Below are 25,578 nucleotides of genomic sequence, written 5' to 3'. Positions count from 1 at the left end.
ATATACTTTAAAGGGAACCTGTCCCCCCCCCCCCCCCCCGTGCCAGGTTGACAGGCTCCCGACCCCCCGCTACAGCCCCCTATACTCACCTTATCCGGCCGGGTCCCGCTTCTGGATCCGGTCGGGTCACGGCAGGGGCTGGCTGGCAAATTTTAGCCTGGGGGGCAGCCACATAGCAGTGGCCCATGAGTAGCAGGCCAGCGGCCCATCCTTCAAGGACAACTCTGGCCCTCATTTATTATTAAATCTATCTATCTCCTTTATCTATCTCTCTCCTATCTATGTATCTATCATCTCTCTCCTATCTATCTATAATCTTTCTATCTATCTATCTATCTATCACACGAAAATCCAAAGCACTCCAGCATAAGGTGAAAAAAGGTAGTGGTTTATTACAAAAATGTGCAGAAACACAGGATGCAACATTTTTAGTTCTCTCACAGAATGCTTAATAATGGTTCTGTGAGAGAACTGAAACGTTGCATCCTGTGTTTCTGCACATTTTTGTAATAAACCACTACCTTTTTTCACCTTATGCTGGAGTGCTTTGGATTTTCGTGTGATACTTGGGGATCCCCCCAGCCAAGGGATTTGCATCCTACTGCACCCGCTACACCTGTGAGGAAGTGCGGCTCCTTTCTCCTCTGTATCTATCTATCTATCTATCTATCTCCTATCTATCTATCTATCTATCTCCTATCTATCTCCTATCTCCTATCTATCTATCTCCTATCTATCTATCTCCTATCTATCTATCTATCTATCTATCTATCTATCTGTCTATCTATCACATGTCTGTCTAATATCTATCAGGCAGTATGAGGATTGTGCTGTAGCTGATGGGCCCAGCATGGGGCACATATTTCAGCTACAGGTTACAGCAAATTTTAGGATTTATAAAGAAAAACCAAAAACACATATATAAAATTAAAATAAAACATTTTTCTATGCCTAATACTGTACATGTCTAAATAGCCATCAGTTATCAGCACCATGACCACCACCATCATTACAATTAGAGATGAGTGAATCTACAGTACAAATGAAGTGAAGTGCCTCATTCCTATATCTGCATTCAGCTTATCAGACTGTGGGCTATTCTACTCTGTGTCACTCCTCCCCGAGTGCTGGGAAAAGATGGATCCAGTCCTGGGAAACTGGATCCCAGCACCCGGGGAGAAGCGGCAGCAAGCAGAGCGGACTGCAAAGCCTGCAGCCTGATAAGCTGAATGCAGATAGAAAGCGCTTCGCTCCATTCCTACTGTAGATTAGCTCATCTCTACTCACAACATAGCAACTGATACCACTATACCGGAGGGTCAAACTCACTACCCTCCAGCTGCTGCAAAACTACATCATGATGGTAACAGCTGGAGGGCTACAGCTGACACCTGTGTTCTGTATGGTGACTGATAGAATCCACCATATAAACAAATATTACTAATCATACCCGGATATACTAGTGCAGTTACATCCAAGGCGTCTTCTCTGTGTGAGCTGCAGGTGATGTGTTGTTAAGCAAAGTTGTTTCGCTTTCCATCTCCATCTGGCCCGGCCATCACAAAGACTACTCCAGTCCATGAATAGTCTATGCAGAATTAACCAGAGAAACATGTTAGACTCTTGGCTCCAGCACCACCCTTACCTCTATACACTCCCCATCTCTATTGCTCCACACTATAACAGTGCCCACTTTATGCCCCCCATAGTATTTAGATCCAGGCTGGCAGGCTCACTCTATGTCCTCATCATAGGCAGATTATAATGAGGGCAATCTGTGCTACCGCCCAGGGCCCTGGGCTCCGGGGGACCCAGGGAGATTGCCCCCATTATAACACAGCCACACACACCACTGCTCATGGCTGGAAAATATCCTCCGCCGGAATGCACCACACTGATTGATGCCGTCTAGTCTCCCTTTTGATTGCTAGCCCCCAATCTCCACAGCTACCCCCAAACAGAGTAGCGTCCGTGTTGGACGTCCGGGTCATGTGGTGCACCCTTGTCGCCGAGCGTCAGGAGCGGCGGTGTCAAAGTGTGCCTACCAAGGAGGACATGCCAGGGAGGATAAAAGGGGCAACCGGGAGAGATGTTGCAGCTGCTGGTGATGACAGACTACCTGTCTGTCTCTGCTGCTTCTTATGGTGAGACTGTCAGGTGCCAGGGGCAATATGGGTCATATATGTCTGTATATATGTGTCTATATCACTGTACAATACTACAACCCACAATTTCTAAACTGCCCGGGTCCTGTGGTACCCTTAATGCGCCCCTGGTCCTCATATAATAGAAAGACACCCCCAAGCTGTACCCTCATATAGCGGATAAGCCCCCCATTGTGCCTCCATATATAGAGGATAGACCCTCTTTGTGCCTAACCAATCAGATATAGTAATTAAACCCCTCTCTGTGTGTCCATATAATAGTTAAACCCTCTTTGCCCCCATTACACAGAGAAATGCATAGCCAATGGTGGATGCAGGTGGATGCAGGTGGACAGGTTTAGTCTATGTTCACACAACGTATTATCAATTAATCAAGGCTGTTGTTGCAATTTGCAACAATGGCCATGATTAATTGATAATTTACATTGTGCTGCAGACAACAGAATCCTGGCCGGAGTGTATACACATATACACTCCGTCCGGGATTGCAAGCGGCTGCAATGAAAACTGACACGTCAGTTTTGTTTTGCTGCTATTCATTGAATAGCGGCCGCACAAGACTGACAGTTCACACAATGGAGAGTGCGGCCCCGGCCGCACTCTCCATTGTGTGCAATGTTGAATTGGGATGGGGGTGCACATGGCTGGGTCACAGAACGGTCGGTGTCTTACCCTGTGTGTGAACCCGGCCTTAAAGTGCACAATCAGCCGACAAGTGAGCTGATTGCTGGTCATGTAACATGGGGCGATATCTGATTAGGCAGAGAATCGCTCTATGTTATAAACATTTATGGTGTCATTATGTCATATGTTCCCCAATCTGTGTGCCCCCAGTTGTAGCAAAACTCTCACAGCTGGAACTACAACTCCCACCCTGACCTCACAGCTGGAACTACAACTCCTATCCCGACCTCATAACTGCAGCTACAACTCCCATCCTGACCTCATATCTGGAACTACAACTCATGTCCTGACAGCTGGAACTCCAACGCCCATCCTTACCTTATGGCTGGAACTAGGGGTAGGCAATATGGGCAAAACATTAAATCTCGATTTTTTTTTTTTTCTCAATTCTAGATTTAAATCTCGATTTTTTTTTTTTTTTTTTTTTGCTAATTATGATGGGTGTAGTAGTAGAGGCATAGTGGATAAGGGGTGTAGTAACAGTAGAAGCGTAGAAGGTGAGGGGTGTAGTAGTAGATAAGGGGAGTAGCAGTTTTGGGAGTAGTAGTAGTAGTATCAGGAGTGGGGGTAATAGTAGGAATGGTAGTGGGAGCAGTATTTGGGGTAGGAGTAGAGCAGTACTGGGGGTAGTAGTAGAGCAGTATTGGGAGCAGTATTGGTGGTAGTAGTAGAGCAGTATTGGGGGTAGTAGTAGGGCACTATTGGGGGTAGTAGTAGAGCAGTATTAGGAGTAGTATTGGTGGTAGTAGTAGAGCAGTATTGGGGGTAGTAGTAGGGCACTATTGGGGGTAGTAGTAGAGCAGTATTAGGAGCAGTATTGGGGGTAGTAGTGGAGCAGTATTGGGGGTAGTAGTAGAGCAGTATTAGGAGCAGTAGTGTGGTTGTAGTAGAGCAGTACTGGGGGTAGTAGTAGAGCAGTATTGGGGGTAGTAGTAGAGCAGTACTGGGGGTAGTAGTAGAGCAGTATTGGGGGTAGTAGTAGAGCAGTATTGGGGGTAGTAGTAGAGCAGTACTGGGGGTAGTAGTAGAGCAGTACTGGGGGTAGTAGTAGAGCAGTATTGGGGGTAGTAGTAGAGCAGTATTGGGGGTAGTAGTAGAGCAGTACTGGGGGTAGTAGTAGAGCAGTATTGGGGGTAGTAGTAGAGCAGTATTGGGGGTAGTAGTAGAGCAGTACTGGGGGTAGTAGTAGAGCAGTATTGGGGGTAGTAGTAGAGCAGTACTGGGGGTAGTAGTAGAGCAGTATTGGGGGTAGTAGTAGAGCAGTATTGGGGGTAGTAGTAGAGCAGTATTGGGGGTAGTAGTAGAGCAGTATTAGGAGCAGTATTGGTGGTAGTAGTAGTGCAGTATTGGGGGTAGTAGTAGAGCAGTATTGGGGGTAGTAGTAGAGCAGTATTAGGAGCAGTATTGGGGGTAGTAGTAGTGCAGTATTGGGGGTAGTAGTAGAGCAGTATTAGGAGCAGTATTGGGGGTAGTAGTAGAGCAGTACTGGGGGTAGTAGTAGAGCAGTACTGGGGGTAGTAGTAGAGCAGTATTGGGGGTAGTAGTAGTGCAGTATTGGGGGTAGTAGTAGAGCAGTATTGGGGGTAGTAGTAGAGCAGTATTGGGGGTAGTAGTAGTGTAGTATTGGGGGTAGTAGTAGAGCAGTATTGGGGGTAGTAGTAGAGCAGTATTAGGAGCAGTATTGGTGGTAGTAGTAGTGCAGTATTGGGGGTAGTAGTAGAGCAGTATTGGGGGTAGTAGTAGAGCAGTATTAGGAGCAGTATTGGGGGTAGTAGTAGTGCAGTATTGGGGGTAGTAGTAGAGCAGTATTGGGGGTAGTAGTAGAGCAGTATTAGGAGCAGTATTGGGGGTAGTAGTAGTGCAGTATTGGGGGTAGTAGTAGAGCAGTATTAGGAGCAGTATTGGGGGTAGTAGTAGAGCAGTATTGGGGGTAGTAGTAGAGCAGTATTAGGAGCAGTATTGGGGGTAGTAGTGGGGCAGTATTGGTGGTAGTAGTAGAGCAGTATTAGGAGCAGTATTGGGGGTAGTAGTAGAGCAGTATTGGGGGTAGTAGTAGAGCAGTATTGGTGGTAGTAGTAGAGCAGTATTAGGAGCAGTATTGGGGGTAGTAGTAGAGCAGTATTGGGGGTAAAGGATCCCCTATACTCACCTAGAGATCTCTCAGGCTTGCGCACAGCTCCTCTTCTCCCCGCTGCAGACGCGTGACGTCACTAGCGCGCGGGTGGCCGGAAACAGCGTGGCGGTGATTGATAAGGCAGACAGCCAATGGGCTGTCTGCTATTAGTGCGCCTGGGATTCCCGTCTGACGGCATCCCCCTCCTTCTCCTCCAGCCTGACGCTGGCTGGGTAGTGCGGCTGCAGGAGCTGGAAGGCGGGGGGCGGGGACAGAGCCAGACATCCTCCTCCGGCCTGTTGCTAGGTGAACGGCCAGCCGCTGCGGCCCTGGGTCCTTTAACCTGCGGCCGGGGGGGGGGGGGGGTGAGAGCGGGGGAGCAAAGGCGGACTTCATTCTCCTCCGCACACAGGGTAGGCGGCCGCTGCAGCCCCTAACCTGTATCCGGAACACACGGCCCATTGATATTGAGTAAGACCGGCCCGGGGGGCACATGCCCCCCTGCCCCCCGGCCCAGCCCGCCCCTGGGTCACGGAGATCTCAGCCACTGCAGTCCGGCGCACGCGCTGAGAGTTGAGTACAACGCTCATAGAGAATGACGGAGCACTGGACTCTCCTGTCATCCCACGGGGGGTGACAGGTTCCCTTTAAGAAAAGTCCCAGTGTATAGTAATGTCTGTCTATGAGCTTAAAAATCTGATCCCCATAGGTTACGATCCGTATTGTATGGCCGAGTTCACACTACTTTTCTGCAATCTAATTTTTCTTTTTTCATCCGTTTTTGCAAAAACGGATGCAGTTGTGTTCATCCATTTCCGTTTTTCCATTAACCTTCATTATAAAAAAAAAACGGATCAGAACACATTCGTTTTTTTTTTATGTACACAAAAACGCACACGCCTTATTTTTATGTTTAAAAAAAAAAGGATGCATTTTGATACTTTTTTTTATAATAGAAGTCAATGGAAAAAACGATCAAAATGGATTTACACAAATGCCTCAGTTTTTCCATCCGTTTTTGTGAATGTTGTGTGAACTCGCCTTAGCATCAATACTGATGACAATACATGTTGCCTGGAAAACCCCTCCAACAAACCAGGACGGGGATAATGGGGTTCAGGGCTACCTTCTATATTATATGGAGTAAGAAAACACATTCTTCTCTAGCCTGAGGAGGGACATCCCTGTTACTATGAAACCTCCGTATTACAGAGCATATTTTTCATTTCCTGCAGCCCGAAGAGGATTTACAGATTTCAGTACGTGATGTAAGAACTGATCTACATACATCAAGTATGAGAAGATTACAGGAGAAAAAGCAGTCATTATTGCCACTGATCCTCTGTAAGACAGGGACGGATAGCTATTGCTGTAATAGTAGGTGGCCAGAAAAGAATTGATCCACCATTAATTTAGAAGAGCTTCTGGGACCAAATCTAGAGTGAGGCCGAGGGGCACAGGTGACCAGGAACCATGGTGTCGCACTGCCTGGTCACACAACTCCATCACTCATACCAGTCAATAGGCATTCGTAAGAAAGAAAGTCCAGGTTGGGCTTATCGTGAGTGCCGGCTCCTTGTGACTCCGCACCCGGCAATGTACTGAGGAACGCCGATAACCAGGTGTTTACAGACAGGTATTCTTTCCTTCTGGTGAGGTCTTTGGCTCGGCGTACATTCTCAGTCAAGATCTTGAATTGGAAAAAAAGACACTGACTTTAAAGCAGTTTTCTAAGATAATTTAATTCTTGCCAATCCTGCCTGGGACAAGTCATTAATGTATACTTACCATCCTGCTCCCCCACCGCTGCCAGATTTAAGGCAACCTGTTATGTATCTATATATCCATCTATCTATTATCTATCTATCTATCTATCTATCTATCTATCATCTATCTCCTATCTATCTATCTCCCATCTATCTATCTATCTATCTATCTCCTATCTATCTATCTCCTATCTATCTATCTATCTTCTGTCATTCTACCTATCTATATGTCCGTCTGTCCATCCATTCATATAGATAGCTACAAGTTAGTAACTAACTATTCTAAAAAAAACGATAGTAACTTCTCACCATGTTAGCGTTATGCAGAGGCATAGAATGGCCCCCAAAATATTGAAATTGAATGGTTTGAACTGCACCTACCTGCATCTTCCTTGCCAGCTACCTACCTATGCTACCTACCTGGTCATCTGCCTGGCTGCAACTAAGCTGCTTGCCTATGGATGCAGCTGTATATGTCATCACTGCCTTGATGACATCATCAGTGTTTCCCTGGCAGGCTAGATGTAAACAACCTTGGTTGTCACGGCAACAGAGACAGGACAGTGCTGTATGGCAAGGGCATTGGAAATACCCAGCATCCTATGCACGCACCCTGCAGGGGGTTTATGTCTTGGGTAACATATTTGGGGGAGCAGCTACGCACCCAGCAGGGGGTATATTTCTTGGGCAAGATATTGGGGAGTGCAGTGAACGTGGAGGCCCTGCAATACCCGCTGAACGCCTGCAGAGGACAGAATAAGCTCCTTGTCCATCTCCCTGTTATAAAAACCCATTCAGCACAAGGTCCCCAGATACAGTCGGTCGTCCTACTACACTTTATCTTAGCCAAAAGGCCGAGAAGCCTACTGCAACTTCTTAAGGAGACGCCACACAAGCCACAGCAGACAACGCACGGCGGGCACGCTTCATCTCCTTTTGGAGGCGGGCGGCTCTCTCTTCTCACTGCATAGCTAATCCCTATCACTGCGCCTGTCTCCCCTACCTAGCAACACCAGCCCCCTTTTTTGTAACCATGCCCCTATTCACACTGCGCATTCTCTACCATGGATAACATACACCCATGCAGCTGCCTGTCTGTCTGTCTATCTATGTACAGGGTGGTCCAAAAGTAGGTGAATCTGTGAAACTTGATCCACCTAGCAACCAATCAGATTCCACCTTTCATTTTCCAAAGAGTCTGTGAGGAATGAAAGGTGGAATCTGATTGGTTGCTAGGGGCGACTGAGCCAGTTTCACTTTACACCATGTTTGATAAATCTCCCCCTTCATAACCTTACTACATATACTGTCCCCCTACTTTTGGATCACCTGTATATCAGCCTAACCCCTGCTTTTAGAGCAGAGTGGTGGTTGGTAACTTAGGGGCCTATTACACCAACAGGTATCTGACAGATTTTTGAAGCCAAAGCCAAGATCGGTTTTGAAAAGAGGAGAAATCTCAGTCTTTCCTTTATGACCTGTTCTCTGTTTATAGTCTGTTCTTGGCTTTGGCTTCAATGATCTGTCCGATACTCTGTCAGATATTTGTTGATGTAATAGGGCCCTTAGACAAGGAGCTGTCAACAATGGCAGGGAAAGAGCAGCAGCGGCTGTCTTTACAGTAGCGGGAAGATTTGAATAGGTCTGGAGCTTCTGGCGCCCTGATGATACATAATGCCGGGAGTTCTCGATGCCTCACGCTCCACAGAATCTGTGATTTAGGGAGTGTGTGCAGGAGACCTTAGTTGTGATAAGAGTACCCCTTTAAGGGAAAGCTACCATGCATAGACTGAAGCAGTGCCAGTGCTGCTGTGATCACAGGACAATATAGATAGCAAGCTTCCTCTTTCCACGTACTTTGCCCCATATTGGAAGGAATATGCTATGCAGACTGCAAGGGAGTGAACCCAATAGCCTTCATACAGCACTCATTTTCTTATTCTGGACTGAATATTGCATACTGACTGACGTACATATCCTAAGAAAATGTGAATAGAGAAATGGCCTAAGTACGTTGTAACATCTGTCCAAGGCATTCCCTGGTGGGCTCTCCAACCAAACACCCTGCACAGCCATAGAAGCTGGTGCTGAGACCACGCCACCACGTTACCACCAGTCATTATGGCCTGCTCTGGGCTGTGACCCAAGACAACATACAAGCCATACTGACTGGTGTTACCAGTCAGTAGGGCTTATAAATCATGTCGGGTCATAGCGATGTGCAGGCCATAATGACTGGTTAATGCTAGTCAGTGTGGCCTGCTCTGTCATCCGGTCCTCCCCAACTCACCAGAAGAGGTCATTACCCGCTCTCACGCAGATATAGTTCACCCCTGTGGCACCACTCCCATCTTCTGCCAAAAGCTTGTATAAGTGCAGCTTGTGTAACATTGTGAAGTGGACAGTGTAAAGCCAGATAGGGGAACCTTCATCCCTCTAGATGTTCTCTAGATGTTCAAAACTACAATTTCCATCATGGCTATACAGCCAAAGCTTTGGAGGATCAGTGGGGCATACGTGTCGGGATTCTGGACAATTCTGAGACATGTCCTATAACTTCAGGGCTTATTTTCCAGCATGGACAGCTTTCAGGATTTTTCCTGAAGGGTGTCCCTGTCCAATAGAACCCTATAAAGTCCGGAAATCTATCTGGTCTAAGTTTTTGCAGTAGCTTTGAAGCCAAAACCTGATTAGGAGAGGATTAAAAAGAGGAGAAGTGGCATCTGTTCTTTATATTATTTACTTCATTATGATCCTCATCAGGTTTTGGCTTTAAAGCTACTGCAAAACCCAAAACAAAACTGCACTGAGTAAGAGCAGCCTCATACGGCGCCTCCCAGAGTCCGTGTACATTTTTACGGTCAGGAAACACTGATCAGGAAATCTTTCAAGAGGCTTCAGGAAACCATCAGTGTTTCCTGCCTGTACAAACAGAAGAAAAAAAATCCTACTCTACCCCCTACTCCTACCTGCTGCAGCGGTGCTCCCGGCCAGCTTCTCCTTTACTCTTCTGGCACTGTGTGTATACAAGTGATGTCCCCCACGCTCTGCAATGCTGGGGGGGGGGGAGAGGTACAGCCTCTTGTGGCTAGAGGTATAATGCTGCCTTCGGCCACAGGGGTGGTTGATAGGGCCAATGGCTGCCAACCCGGTCAATCACAGCGCCACATTTAACTGTATGTGCTCCCGTTTAGGGGAGTTAAAGAGTCAGCATCAGCACCTAGCAGCACTTGCCCAGGTGCTGGTCCGGGCTGCCATGCAATGCATCCAAAATTCCGGACAGATTCCACATATGCATGCAGAATTCGGGATGCCTATAGGGTTCTATGAAAATCCTGAATTCTGATTCGTTTTACCATTGACTTCCATTCTAAAAAAAACGGATCTAAAGACAGATCAAAACGCATCTGTTTTTTTAAGCATGGCTAAAAACATGGACGACCAGTTTTTTGTGTAGGCTAAAAATACGGATGTGTTTTGATCCTTTTTTTTTATATTGTCATTTTATATTGTATATTTATATAAGTCAATGGAAAAAAAAAACGATCCATTTTTTTTTTTGCATAAAACACATACATTGCTACTTTTTTCTGTCCACTTATTGCTTTGCCTATGACAGGTTTTAGTGTAGAGCTTTGAGTAGATGTCAGACCACCTCTGGGCGCTCGGGATCCAGTCCTTAGACGCTATGTATCCCTGTGATGATCGGCCTATGGAGGAGGCAGCTGCTTTGATTCCCACTTAGTTATACAGCTGCTCCTGTTAATTAGTAATGAAACAGACGGCAGACAAAGGTAGAGAAGGTAGACAAGGTTACCGCAGGCTTGGAGTCCATTAAAGGGTTAAAGGAAAGTACCTGGAGCACTAAGTGCCTTATCTTCCCCGATTATTTAATCATTTCTCTGCAGGAAACAAACACTCACGGCTTAGAATAGATTTTTTTTCACCTCCATCTCCCATATTATGATAGTATATGGATGGGGCTATCCGGCCGTGTTGTCGTTCTCTCAATGAATCTCTATTTTTACATCCTCTGTTTGTTGCCTGTTGCATCCCCCCCCCCCCCCCCCAGGGTTATTTCTGTCACTCAGCATCCGCAGTCTTCTCCTCCTTTTTGCATCTAGCTCTTTAGGACGGGAGGAAATACGTTTTTTTTAAAGAGCCAACTCTATTGCTATAAATAGATTTCCTCCATCTGTTAAAGAGTTAATTTTCTGCTGCACTGCAGCTAACCACAGCGGGAAGGGGTTGCCCTGACAGCTAAGCATGGTACTGCCACACACAGACACTGCCAGTCACCCGGATGGTGGATGACGGGAGTAGTAAATCTGCTGCAGAGAGGAGGCACAAACACGCTGATAAAGAACGGCCTAATAATAGGGAATGTGAGCAATGTGCATGCCAGGCTATGGTCTTATACACACAGCGCACAACAGGACTAGTATATAGCTACATTATACCTCTATACGCCTTGCACTTCTTTTACAGGCAGAGGACTTTCTGTCCAGATTAGTCCCACAATAATAAGATAAGATGGTCGATAATGTGTCACATATATGGAGGCGTTATTCCCTATAAGCATTGCTTCTATAGGAGAGTAACTCTGTACTTAAGATCTGGAGACTGTGGGAGTGATGTTAAAGGGGCACTCTGACAATATTTATATACATATTATGGTGTCAGAAAGTTATACAGATTTGTAATTTACTTCTACTTAAAAATCTTCAGTCTTCCAGTACTTATCAACTGCTGTATATCCTGCAGGAAGTGCTGTATTCTTTCCAGTTTGACACTGTGCTCTCCTGCCACCTCTGTCCATGTCCAGAACTGTTCAGATCAGGAGCAAATCCCCATAGAAAACCTCTCCTGCTCTGGACAGTTCCTGACATGAACAGAGGTGGCAGCAGAGAGCACTGTGTCAGACTGGAAAGAATACACCACTTCCTGCAGGACATACAGCAGATGATAAGTACTGGAAGACTGGAGATTTTTAAATAGAAGTAAATTTCAAATCTATAGAACGAAAGAAATAGAATTAAAAAGAGAAAAAAATGCTGGTGCCCCCCCCCCCCCCCCTTTAAATATGTTAAATGCCTAAATAAAGTTTAGGAGGGAGGTATTTTTAATAAGAAATACAAGAACAAGGAGGCACAATCTAAGGTTAGTTGGAGGGAAAGATCAGAAGCAACATGAAAAAATGTTACTTTACTGAAAGAGTAGTCGATACTTGGAACAAACTTCCAGTGAATGTGGTAGGTAAATCTACAGTAACTGATTCCTGGGATAAACATATATCTGTCTTAAGATAGTAAAGAAAATAACATAAGGGTGGACCATATGGATAGGTGGTCTTTTTCTACCGTTAACCTTCTAGGTTTCTATGACATGTGGAGCGCACCTGGGTCCAGGTGTCTGTAACCCAAGTTGATTGTCAACACATCTGAAAACAGAAGGAACTGTGGTCGAAAGCACAAGAGAGCACAGTGACAACCACAAACCTACGGCCCCTCAAATCACTGCAGAATGAATGGAAGTTTTAAGTCGGTCACTACAAATAACCTTTGATTTCATCAGACATGTCAAAAGTTATTGATCACATCGGGTCTCACTGCTGACACCCGCTCTGTTCAGAGAGATTGGGGGAGAGATTGTGGCAGCGTGATCCACTCCCCACTCGCCCCCTCATTCCGTCATGATTTTTCGATGTAATTCAATGAGAAAATATTGAGAGAATGAGCGGGCGGCAGGGGAGTGAATCACACTGCTGGGATCTTTCTTCTCATCAGATCTGAGACCCACTGTGATCAATAACTTTTAAAGTTTAAATAACAGCTATAGCGCCCACTAGTTTAGCTGCAAACCTATTACGGTAGACGCCTATGTTCAGTCACTGGATTTGTTTGCTTCCTGTTTTTACTTCTTTTTTATTCCTCACAGTTTCTGGTATACCAAAGTACAGCACAGCAGTGGCGGTGGTATACATGAGTAATGACTGTAGTGGTAAGATGGATTACCTCAGACTGAGGAAGGTTAATTACAGAGAACACAAATGTCTTCACACAAGTCATTCCAGACTTTTAATAGAAAGTTTTGTCAAGGTATTACATAGGCCTGCTGGACCTGATATTCTAAGAAATATTCTAAGGGTTGTATTACATGGTCCGATTTTGTATGTACAACGATCTGATAGACCTGCTTACTGAGGTTATTACATGGCTTGATGATCGTGCAACAAGGGCTATATATATATATATATATATATATATATATATATATATAGTTAGTTAGTTAGCGATGTCTGTGCAGCCCTTGCTGTATATAGTAAATAATAAAATTATTACTTACCTCTCTAGGCTCCTTGTGTCCTCCTGCTTGTTCCAGCTCAGCTAATCACTGACTGAGACGGGACAGCGCTGTGGCCAGTGATTGGCTGAGTGGCTTGTCACTTCAGAGACAGCTTCAGAAGCTTCAGTGGTGGCTGCGGTGAGCAAGGAACAGGCAGGAGGACAGCAGGGAGCATGGACAGGTAAGTATAACCTTATTATTTTCTATACTGTTTCACCAGCCGCCGACCGCGCACCTCCTACTACGTAAAGTGATGTGCGGTTGAATTTTAAACTTGCTTAAAGACAATGGTCAGCTAATGATCAGCTCCTCGATTCATTTTTATTTCTTTTTTTTGGACACCCTTTTTTTACATTCAGATTATTGATTCCTGACAAAAGTTCTTAGCCAGGTTTAGAAGCCAGCCGCTAAAGCCTCATACTCATCGCGTTTATGGTCCCCATCTCAGGTATACGCTGGAATACCCTGGTGTGCCCAAGACCAAAAGTAGACTAATGGTAACTAAGGATACAAAAGTTTTCCCATCCCTTAAAGGGGTTATCCAGCGCTAAAAAAAAACATGGCCACTTTCTTCTAGAGACAGCAACACTCTTGTCTCCAGTTTGAATGCAGGTTTTGTAACTCAGGTCCATTGAAGTGAATGGAGCTTAACTGCAAACAACACCTGAACTGGAGACAAGAGCGATGCCGTCTCTGGAAGAAAGTGGCCATGTTTTATATCATTGGATAACCCCTTTAAATAAAATGTATACTGGCATAAAGCAGACAAAACATAGTAGGCTAGTAGACTAGTTTGGTCTACTGAAACCTCTGGCTTTGTCATAATATGTGTTTACAAAACAGTAAGGATAGTCTCGGCACTACCACCAGGGGGAAAACAGCACCATGTGAACAAGCCCTTCGATCCTTAATGTCCGCAGGTGGTACTTAATCAACAAATAGATTGTAGAAGAATCATAAACTGTAAGAGTTTGGAAAGTTGAGGCACTCACCACCGCGTCTTCATAAAATAAATAGCTTTATTCACATAAATGCAGGTACGTAGATTCAGACGAGTGAATGGGCGACAGCCTGTTTCGCGTGTCTAATCACCACGCTGATTAGACACGCGAAACAGGCTGTCACCCATTCACTCGTCTGTACCTATTGTAGGGATCTTCCCGGGGGATGGTGTGTTAGGACACAGTTCAGGCAGCAAACTTGGACTTAAAAACAGCTTTGGTGTTTATTTGTAGCATAAACGGTCCAGCAACGTAAATACAGCAACACCGTGCAGTGAGAATAAACAAAACAAAAAGTCCTGCCCGTCTGGGCGCTTACTAATACAACAGGTTACCTCTCTGTCACTTCACTTGGCAGGTAATATTGCAGGGTGTGCATAAGCCCCAGCTCCCAGCGAACACACCATACAGGCTGTTCACTCCTGTCTGAGAGACTCCCCTGCACACTGAGCTCACCTTTTGCCTTCTCAGGCTGATTGGGATCAGAGCTCACCTGATCCCAAAACCCATACTGGATCGAGGGGGAGGGAATGGCAGATCCCACTACCAACCTATCCACCATTCCAGTAAATCCAGGCCCGGTAAAAATAAATAATAACTCAGCAGCATAGCACTGCTGAGCAACAGATCCCTCCTGGACTTACCATCTCACACTACGCATCAGCCTAGGTGAGATGTACACCCCCTCGAACACATCTCCAGTGACATGTCCACATATCCCCCCCCTCTTCTTCAGACCGGAGGGCTGAGCGTTTTGTCCCCACAGGCAGTGTACCCTTGATAGGGCGTCAGCATTCGCCTGTAATTTCCCTGGCCGGTGTTCTACAGTGAAATTGAAGTTTTGTAGGGACAGAAACCATCTAGTCACCCTTGCGTTTTTTTTCTTTGTTAAGCTTCATCCATGTTAGGGGGGCATGGTCTGTCACTAACTTGAATCTCCTGCCTAGCAAGTAGTACTTCAGGGATTCGAGGGCCCACTTCACTGCCAGACATTCTCGCTCAACTATGGCATAGTTTTTCTCGGCCGGGGATAGCTTCCTGCTTAAGTACATCACCGGGTGCTCCTCGCCATTCACGACCTGTGAGAGGACGGCACCTAACCCTGTATTAGAGGCGTCTGTCTGTACTAGAAACTCTCGCCTAAAGTCAGGGGTAACTAGCACAGGTTGTTGGCACAGGGCAGACTTAAGGCTTTGAAAAGCCTTCTCGGCCTCTGGAGTCCATGTCACCATTGCGGACTTCGCACCCTTTGTCAGGTCAGTTAGTGGGGCTGCAACTGAAGCAAAATTCGGCACAAACCTTCGGTAATAGCCCGTAATACCCAGGAAAGCTCTGACCTGTTTCTTTGTGAGGGGTTTGGGCCAATTCTCTATTGCCTCAATTTTATTTAGTTGTGGTTTCACTAACCCCCTCCCAATAATGTAGCCCAGGTATTTGGCCTCCTCTAAGGCTAGTGCACACTTTTCTGCATTGATGGTTAACCCCGCATCACTTATGGCATCTAACACCGCCTGGACCTTACAGAGGTGACTTTCCCAATCAGGGCTAAAAATGACCACATCATCGAGGTAGGCAGCAGAGTAGTCCCGATGTGGTCGCAGGATCAAGTCCATCAACCTCTGAAAAGTGGCAGGGGCTCCATGTAACCCGAATGGCATTACTACATATTGGAAGAGCCCATCAGGGGTGGAGAATGCAGTCTTCTCTCTAGCCTCAGGAGTGAGTGGGATCTGCCAGTAGCCCTTAGTTAGATCGAGGGTAGTTATGTACCTGGCATTACCCATCCTTTCTATCAACTCATCTACCCTGGGCATGGGGTAGGCATCGAACTTGGAGATCTCATTTAACTTTCTAAAATCATTACAGAACCTCCAAGTTCCATTGGGCTTTGGGATTAACACAATCGGGCTGGACCACTCGCTCTGGGACACCTCAATGACTCCTAGGTCAAGCATACGTTTTACCTCGGATGATACCGCCTCCCTCCGTGCTTCTGGTATCCTATAGGGCTTAAGGTTTACTCTGCTTCTAGGCTCAGTTTCAATATGATGACTAATGAGATGCGTACGCCCTGGGAGGTCAGAAAACTTGTCTTTATTTCTCTGCAGGAACTCCTTAGCTTCCTGCTTCTGGGACACTGATAGAGTATCACCAATCCTGACCGGAGGGATTGGTGGTGACAGATGACCAACAGGATTTGTCGCCACCAAGGATTCCCTGTCTTTCCAGGGCTTGATCAAGTTTATGTGATAAACTTGAAAAGGCTTCCTTCTACCTGGTTGGTGTACCTTGTAGTTGACCTCACTGATCTTCTCTACAATTTCATAGGGACCCTGCCACTTTGCTAAGAATTTGCTTTCTACCGTGGGAACAAGTATGAGTACCCGGTCACCTGGGCTAAATGTCCTGATTCTTGCAGAACGATTGTAAATTCTGCATTGGCCCTCTTGCGCCCTCTGGAGGTGTTCCCTTACTAGGGGCATTACAGTGGCTATACGGTCCTGCATTTGTGCTACATGCTCTATAACACTCTTGTATGGGGTGGACTCACTTTCCCATGTCTCTTTCGCTATATCCAACAAACCCCTAGGGTGACGACCATAGACTAATTCGAAGGGAGAGAACCCTGTGGACGCTTGGGGTACTTCCCTAATAGAAAACATCAGGTAAGGTAGTAAGTGATCCCAATCACGACCATCCTTTTCCACCACCTTTTTTAACATATGTTTCAGGGTTTTATTAAACCTCTCCACTAACCCGTCTGTCTGTGGGTGATATACAGAGGTTCGTAGGTGTGAGATTTTAAACAGTTTGCATAGCTCTTTCATTACCTTTGACACAAATGGGGTACCTTGGTCGGTCAAGATTTCCTTGGGGATCCCCACCCTGGAAAACATATAAAACAATTCCCGTGCAATGGTTTTAGAGGCAGTGTTTCTTAGGGGTACAGCCTCAGGATAGCGGGTCGCGTAGTCCAACACCACTAGAATGTACTGGTGTCCCCTAGCCGACTTTACAATGGGACCCACCAAGTCCATTGCGATCCGGTCAAAAGGTACCTCTATGATGGGGAGTGGGACCAAAGGACTGCGAAAATGTGACACTGGAGCGCTAAGCTGACATGTGGGGCACGACTCACAGTATTTTTTTATGTCAGCATAAATCGCAGGCCAATAAAACCTCTGGAGGACTCTCTCCTGTGTTTTATCTGTCCCCAAGTGGCCCCCAAGGACATGATTATGGGCCATGTCGAGTACCTGACGCCGGTACGACTTAGGCACCAGAAGCTGTTCCACCACCTCATCATTAATCCTAGTGACTCTATATAAGAGATCATTAGTCATAGAAAAATGTGGAAATTTTTTCTCAGCTTCTGGTTCCTGAGGTACCCCATTCATAACAGTGACCTGCTCTCTCGCATTTTTGAGAGTGGGGTCCTGTAATTGTGCAGTACCAAAATTATCCCTAGACACCTCTAAGTCTGGAACATTCTGCGCAGTGGGAGGAGCCTCTTCCTCACCAGCCAGGACCTGCAAAGGAAAAGCATCATTTTCATCCTGTACATTTTTATCATTTACCGTGGGTAATGCAATAGACTTAGGGGTCTCCTCACTCCTTTCAGGGGATTGTTGTTTTCCCCATAGAGCCCAGAACAAAGGAAAATCACGCCCCAATATCACATTATGCATAAGGTTTTTAACCACACCCACTTCATATTGTACAGTGCCTAGTTCAGTCCCGACATTAGCCAGTACTATAGGGTACACCTTTGTATCACCATGTATGCATACCACACTCATATGTCTTGCTGGCACAAAGTCCCCAGTCACCAGGCTGGCATGCACCAGGGTGACAAGGCTTCCTGAGTCCAGCAACGCCTTAACAGGGAAGTCATTGACCGTAATGTTGCAGACTTGTGGTTCAGTCTCTAGTCCAGTGACTGCAACAAAAGACTGCTCCGCAAATAGTGACTGACGCCGGCTAGCGTCACACTCCATGGGCTCAGTGGTAAGAGGGCAATGGGCAGACATATGTCCCGTCTCATGGCATCTCCAGCACTGGATAGGGCCTGGTCTCCTTGGCAGGGAGTCCTTTTTAGGGCCACTTAGCCACCGGGAACCACCACCAGTCTTTTGCCCCTGAGACACCTCCTGAGCGCTCTTCCCTCTATCAGCACCCCTCCACACTCCCCCAATAGATGGAAGTCTCTTACCAGCTGAAGGCACAGGTCTGGCACTCCGGGGAGGTGACGGTGCTGCAGGAACATCACGGAGGTAGTCCTCGGTCGCCTGGAACCTCTCCACAAGGCTGACAAGTTCGTCGGCACTCTTAGGGTCGCCTTGTCCCACCAAGCGTTGCAGATCAGCAGGAAGTGCGCGGAGGTAGCGATCCATCACGACCCTCTCTAGGATCTGTGCAGGAGTAGAGGTGTCTGGCTCCAACCACTTTCTTGCCAAATGAATCAGGTCGTACATCTGGGACCTCGCTGACTTGTCCAGACTGTAGCTCCAGTTGCGGACTCTCCGGGCACGGACAGCAGCAGTAACTCCTAGTCGGGCGAGTATCTCTGCTCTTAGCCGAGGATAGTCCTTGACCTCTTGCTCACTGAGGTCATAGTAGGCCTTTTGAGGTTCCCCTGTTAAATAGGGAGCAATGACCTCTGCCCACTCAGGGGAGGGTAACTTTTCTCGCTCAGCCACACGCTCAAAGACAGTTAAATAGGCCTCAACATCGTCATCAGCAGTCATCTTTTGCAGCGCACGCTGCACAGCTCTTCTCACAGACAAAGTCTCTGGCGCGGCTGCTGCCACCAGCTGGGGATTAGCACCTGCAGACGCCTCTTGCTTCGCTATCAGGTGCTCAATAAGTCTCTGTTGTTGAGCCATCGCTTGTTCGTGGCGCAGATTAGCCTGCTCATGGCGCAGATTGGCGTCTGTCAGAGCCTGTTGTTGCTGTCGATTAGCCTGCTGGTGTGCAGCCAATGCCTGTTCATGGCGCAGGTTAGCAGCCTCCTGATCCTGCTTAGCGGCTGCCTGAGCCTGTTGTTGTGCGACCAACGCCTGTTGCTGTTGCAGACTCACTTGCATTAGCTGCTTCATCATTTCCTCCATGTTGCTTGACTGTTTTTGGAGTGAAGCAGCAGCCTTCACCCAGGACATACGCAGCTGTAGCCAAGTTGATGCACACCGTTGCCCCTAGCAACCGCTTTGCCCGCTCCGCAGCACCAATTGTAGGGATCTTCCCGGGGGATGGTGTGTTAGGACACAGTTCAGGCAGCAAACTTGGACTTAAAAACAGCTTTGGTGTTTATTTGTAGCATAAACGGTCCAGCAACGTAAATACAGCAACACCGTGCAGTGAGAATAAACAAAACAAAAAGTCCTGCCCGTCTGGGCGCTTACTAATACAACAGGTTACCTCTCTGTCACTTCACTTGGCAGGTAATATTGCAGGGTGTGCATAAGCCCCAGCTCCCAGCGAACACACCATACAGGCTGTTCACTCCTGTCTGAGAGACTCCCCTGCACACTGAGCTCACCTTTTGCCTTCTCAGGCTGATTGGGATCAGAGCTCACCTGATCCCAAAACCCATACTGGATCGAGGGGGAGGGAATGGCAGATCCCACTACCAACCTATCCACCATTCCAGTAAATCCAGGCCCGGTAAAAATAAATAATAACTCAGCAGCATAGCACTGCTGAGCAACAGATCCCTCCTGGACTTACCATCTCACACTACGCATCAGCCTAGGTGAGATGTACACCCCCTCGAACACATCTCCAGTGACATGTCCACACTATGTACCTGCATTTATGTAAATAAAGCTATTTATTTTATGAAGACGCGGTGGTGAGTGCCTCAACTTTCCAAACTCTTACAGTTTATAATATGTATTTGAACACATTTTATTAATCATATTCTGACATCTAGGGGCGGAAGAGACCATAAACGTGAGGTAAAGATGCACACACATGACACACATGACATGACTTTATACTTTATACCAAAATGTGCAAAGCTCGGAGGAAATGAGGAAAAAGGAGGCCTTAATATATGTTAAAAGTTTAAAGGGGCTAAATTAAACATATTTTAAATGTACAAGCATTTCTGATAATGTCCGGTTAGAGATATAGATTATTAATCCCCCATGTGCCGGCATTGTTTGATAACCTGTTGCCCTTGGTTACAACCCACTAAGATGAGCCAGACATGCTCAGTGTCACTGCAATCTCCAGGAAGTACTGGCAGTTGGCCTCCACTCTAACTGCAAGCAAGGGGGATTGTGGGAAAGCGTGTTTACACTTCCATGGCAACAGCAGGGTCCCAGTTTAAAGGGGTAACTAGGGAGTGATTACGTCCATGGGGAAAGAAAACAGTACAGGATGTGAGTTACTCTCGTCATGTACTCCTTTACATACATGTATGAGGTACACATCTAATTTTTCTAATTTTATTTTATGGCACAACTCCCTTTAAAGGGGTTATCCAGCGCTACAAAAACATGGCCACTTTTCCCCCTACTGTTGTCTCCAGTTCAGGTGCGGTTTGCAATAAAGCTCCATTTACTTAAATGGAACCAGGTTTTAAAACCACACCCAAACTGGAGACAACAGTAGGGGGAAAGTGGCCATGTTTTTGTAGCGCTGGATAACCCCTTTAAGGTTCAGGAGGATTTTTTTTTTTTTTAATTAGAAAACGAAACACAAGAACAAGGGGACACACTCAAAGGTTAGATGAGGAAAGATCAGAAGTAATGTCAGAAAATATGTAATAAAAGTGGGAGCTGGTTGGCAGGTAAATGTTATCCCGCCTGAGATATATCTATTCCAAGGTAAATAGGAAATGATAGGACAGACTAGATAGACTATGTGGTCTCTCCCTGCTGTCAGGCCTCTATGTTACCAAGTTTCTTCTGAAAATAAATAAATTATATATATATATATATATATATATATATATATATATATATATACCAAAATAAATAAATGTAGGATTTGTGAACCTAGCATTTTAATAACTAGCATTTTTCTTAGGGCCTTATTACACGGGACGATTATCGTGCAAAAAAACGATATATTGTTCGAATTTAAACGATAATTGCTTTGTGTGAATGCAGGCAAAGATAGAAAAAAATTTGGGTGTCGTTGATGACATCATTTGAGCTGAACCTAAAATCACCGTTAATCGTTCGCTATAATTCCACATTTCTTCGTTAATCGTTCACTATAATTCCACATTTCTTCGTTAATCGTTTGCTATAATTCCACATTTCTTCGTTAATCGTTTGCTATAATTCCACATTTCTTCGTTAATCGTTCGCTATAATTCCACATTTCTTCGTTAATCGTTTGCTATAATTCCACATTTCTTCGTTAATCGTTCGCTATAATTCCACATTTCTTTGTTAATCGTTCAGTATAATTCCTCATTGTACGTTCATTTTCTGGGATCAGATGGAGAACGATCGCAACTAACGACTATCGTTCTGTGTAATATGGTGATCAGGTAGCTCTCTTTTGTGATCATTTATCGTTATTCATTAAAAATCACTTCATCTAATAGCAATCCTCAACTTTCCCCAGTAGTCCCATCAGTGCCTTCTCGCCCCCCCAGCAGTCCCAATACTTTCTCCAATTAGTCCCAGCATGCTTCCCACCAATGCACCTTCCTAATTTAGTCTACCGCAATGTCCTGCAAAATTTCCCCCGCCGTCCTATCAGTGACTGCCCCATAAAGCTTCCTAATCCTGTATCGACTATTTCCAACAGGCTGGAGTACAGGCCGAGTTGCAGTCACGTTGCAGATTCTGCGTGCAGTCCTTGCCCGGGATGACCAGTCTGTGGCCGCCTTTACCTGCCATGCATAGCTGGAGGTGACTGCTTCAACTTCTTTATTTTCTCTTGCACTTTATTCTCCATTATGCTATATCTTTTCCAGGCGAGCTTCTTAAAGAAAGTATTAACAATAGACTGTGGACTAAGGCTTCAAGGGGTACTCCAGCGAAAAGCTTTTTCCCATTAATTGAAACACATTACATAGTTATAAAACTTTGTAATATGCTTCAATCACCTATCTGCCCCTCCCCCCCCACCAGGAAGGGAAGTAAACTCATTCTTATCTAATGACTGTTGACCCCAGGCTTTTCTGTGGCAGCCATTTTGTGACAATGACATCATCAAGAGGGATGCGGGTCTAAGCCCTGTTAGGCCAGCCTCCCTTTGTCATATGACTCAGGTTGCTCAGCTCTGATTGGCTGAACAAGCTGTAAGCCATCTAACAGTTTTACAGAGTCAGTTAGACATCACAGGAGACAAAGTGCATCATGGGAAACCCCAAACCAGGAAGTGAAGAAAAAATTAAGCCACTAACTGGAGCTTCAGGGACCTGCAAAAAGCGGAAAATTCAAACGGAGGCAGACTCCGGAGGGATGGTAAGTGGGAAAACTATGTTTATGATTGATTGTTTTTTATCAGCGCCGGAGTACCCCTTTAATTTTTTTACTTGTGTTTACCTGTAGCTGCCAGTAGAGGGAGTGCCCGAGCTTACTGCATACTGTCTGACATTGCACCTACTAATAACCCAGTATACAGTGAGCTCCAATGCTGCAGCAAGTTACCACTTATATATTTGACATGTCTATATAGATCAGCTCCAGGTACAGAAAAAAAATCACCCAAAAATTTGGAAACCAAATACTGTAACGCCGACCATTGTAGTCCCCATATAGTATGTCATATTTATTGCATGACCTACTGAATGTGAGGGCTTGAAATTTATTAAAAAAATTCTCCAAAGACATCCAGAAGGAATATCATAGCGTCGGGTTCTAGTGACATCTGTAAACACGATATGTGAGATCGCCTACAGCTTCTTCACATAATATTAAAATCCTTGTCACATGTACAAACTGGAGTGCTGGAGAATACCATCCGCCTAGAAATAGAGAAGCCCTCAAGATGGGGCGAGTGCTGCTACTTTTTTCTTAAATGGAAACACGTAGTGGTGTAAGGTGGCAATGGCCGCATTGAGTAGACAGAAGTGGGGGTCAGGTGTAGGACTTTCCATGCTGTTCTTAATGCCAATGCCTATAGAGTGGGACACTTCCTCACTTTCTATATTCCCCCTCTCCCCCAACCAAGGAGCCTGGAGGTGAGGGCTGGCAAGGAGGTGAGCCAGGTGGCAGCACATCAGCTGCTTGGCACTATCTCCCAGGAAAGGCTCAGTTTACTTATATATCAGCTATCTATGGGTGGGTGCAGTTCTTAGCAGCAAATCAACCTTTAAAAGTGGCATACGGATATCCCAGACAGTGGTCCTCGTCCAGGACTTCCCTCTATGAGCCAGAACAGGCAACCACCTTGGTGGTACCAGCTAATAAACACATAGGATGGATAGCGGCCATGCCACTGGCCGACAGGTGGAGGGTATAGCAAGATTCCTCCGGGGTAAGTGACGCTGGACCTGCAGTCAATGGTGTATAGTACAGAAGGGGTTCTCCAGGATCAAATAGAAAGACCTGCCCTTTAATTCAGAAATAACACCGCTCATATCCACAGAAATCACACCGCTCATATCCACAGAAATCACACCGCTCATATCCACAGAAATCACACCGCTCATATCCACAGAAATAACACCGCTCATATCCACAGAAATCACACCGCTCATATCCACAGAAATCACACCGCTCATATCCACAGAAATCACACCGCTCATATCCACAGAAATAACACCGCTCATATCCACAGAAATAACACCGCTCATATCTACAGGCTGCAATAGCTCCAGCTTATATCCATACTATGCTGATACATCAGAATAGAATAGAATCATTCTAATAATATAATAATATAATAGGAAAGCTTTGAATATCCCAAACAAGGTACTAACCAGGGGCAAACAGCACTGTGCTTATAAATGTGATCTCACCGGATGATGGATGGGATGATGGGACCCCACATACTGTCAGCTGTCATATACACAGGAGCAATGTGCACTGATCATTGATAGATAGATAGATAGATAGATAGATAGATAGATAGATAGATATATACACACACTATGGCACAGGTGGTGACAGATCTCCTCTCCTGGACCCATGTGCACTGATCACTCATATATATATATGGACCCATGTGCACTGATCACTCATATATGTATATATATGGACCCATGTGCACTGATCACTGATAGATAGATATATATATATAGATATATATGGACCCATGTGCACTGATCACTGATAGATATATATATATATATATATATATATATATATATATATATATGGACCCATGTGCACTGATCACTGATAGATATATATATATATATATATATATATATATATGGACCCATGTGCACTACAGCAAGATGCCCGAGCATTTCCTCCCCTGCAGCAGCTGCAGAGCCCGGGCTGGCAGCAGGGGCACCGGGCACAGCCAGCTTACCTTTGCTGGTGGCTGCAGCGGCTGACGATGAGGGATGATGCCCTCCCTGCCCACCTCGGCTCAGGAGCTCACGGCAGGAGAGAGCGAGCAGCTGCCCCGTGAATGTGAGCCAGAAGCCAGCCTCCTCCAGCCTCCTCCCCGGCCTCCTCCAGCCTCCTCCCCGGCCTCCTCCAGCCTCCTCCAGCCTCCTCCCCGGCCTCCTCCAGCCTCCTCCAGCCTCCTCCCCGGCCTCCTCCAGCCTCCTCCCCGGCCTCCTCCAGCCTCCTCCCGCCTCCTCCCGGCCCCCTCAGCCCTTGATGTGTCACGCTGGCTCCGCCCCCCGGCCAGGGCTCAGTGACTGCCAGGTTGCTGCCTGTCCTGAGGGGACGGCTATGGGGAAGTGCCAGGGTCAGGAGGAGGGACGGTGCCATCCAGATACACTGACTGCTTTATAGCAGAGGATCCTGTGCGATGGCTGATGGGATGTATCCCTCTCTGTCCTGGGATAGATACAGCGTGCCCTGACTATACACTGTATAATATATCTTACACAATTGTGCCCTGACTATACACTGTATAATATATCTTACACAATTGTGCCCTGACTATACACTGTATAATATATCTTACACAATTGTGCCCTGACTATACACTGTATAATATATCTTACACAATTGTGCCCTGACTATACACTGTATAATATATCTTACACAATTGTGCCCTGACTATACCCTGTATAATATACCTTACACAATTGTGCCCTGACTATACCCTGTATAATATATCTTACACAATTGTAACCTGACTATACACTGTATAATATATCTTACACAATTGTGCCCTGACTATACCCTGTATAATATACCTTACACAATTGTGCCCTGACTATACCCTGTATAATATATCTTACACAATTGTGCCCTGACTATACCCTGTATAATATATCTTACACAATTGTGCCCTGACTATACACTGTATAATATACCTTACACAATTGTGCCCTGACTATACACTGTATAATATATCTTACACAATTGTGCCCTGACTATACACTGTATAATATATCTTACACAATT

General features: G+C 45.8%; 1 protein-coding gene and 1 pseudogene across 1 annotated transcript in view; both read right to left on the bottom strand.

Moving 5' to 3' along the window:
• Positions 1 to 24,650, bottom strand: part of CDK18 (cyclin dependent kinase 18) — a 105,942-nt gene extending 81,292 nt beyond the window's left edge. Inside the window, exon 1 of the mRNA XM_069944640.1 lies at positions 24,524 to 24,650. The gene's annotated coding sequence lies outside the window, so the exon portion shown is untranslated. The remainder of the gene's footprint in view (positions 1 to 24,523) is intronic.
• On the bottom strand, positions 7,426 to 7,594 carry LOC138768251 (U2 spliceosomal RNA; annotated as a pseudogene).
• Positions 24,651 to 25,578: the final 928 nt, after the last annotated feature.

This window comes from Dendropsophus ebraccatus, chromosome 11, assembly GCF_027789765.1.
Source record: "Dendropsophus ebraccatus isolate aDenEbr1 chromosome 11, aDenEbr1.pat, whole genome shotgun sequence".
NCBI lineage: Eukaryota > Metazoa > Chordata > Amphibia > Anura > Hylidae > Dendropsophus > Dendropsophus ebraccatus.
This window is presented reverse-complemented; position numbering and strand designations above follow the sequence as displayed.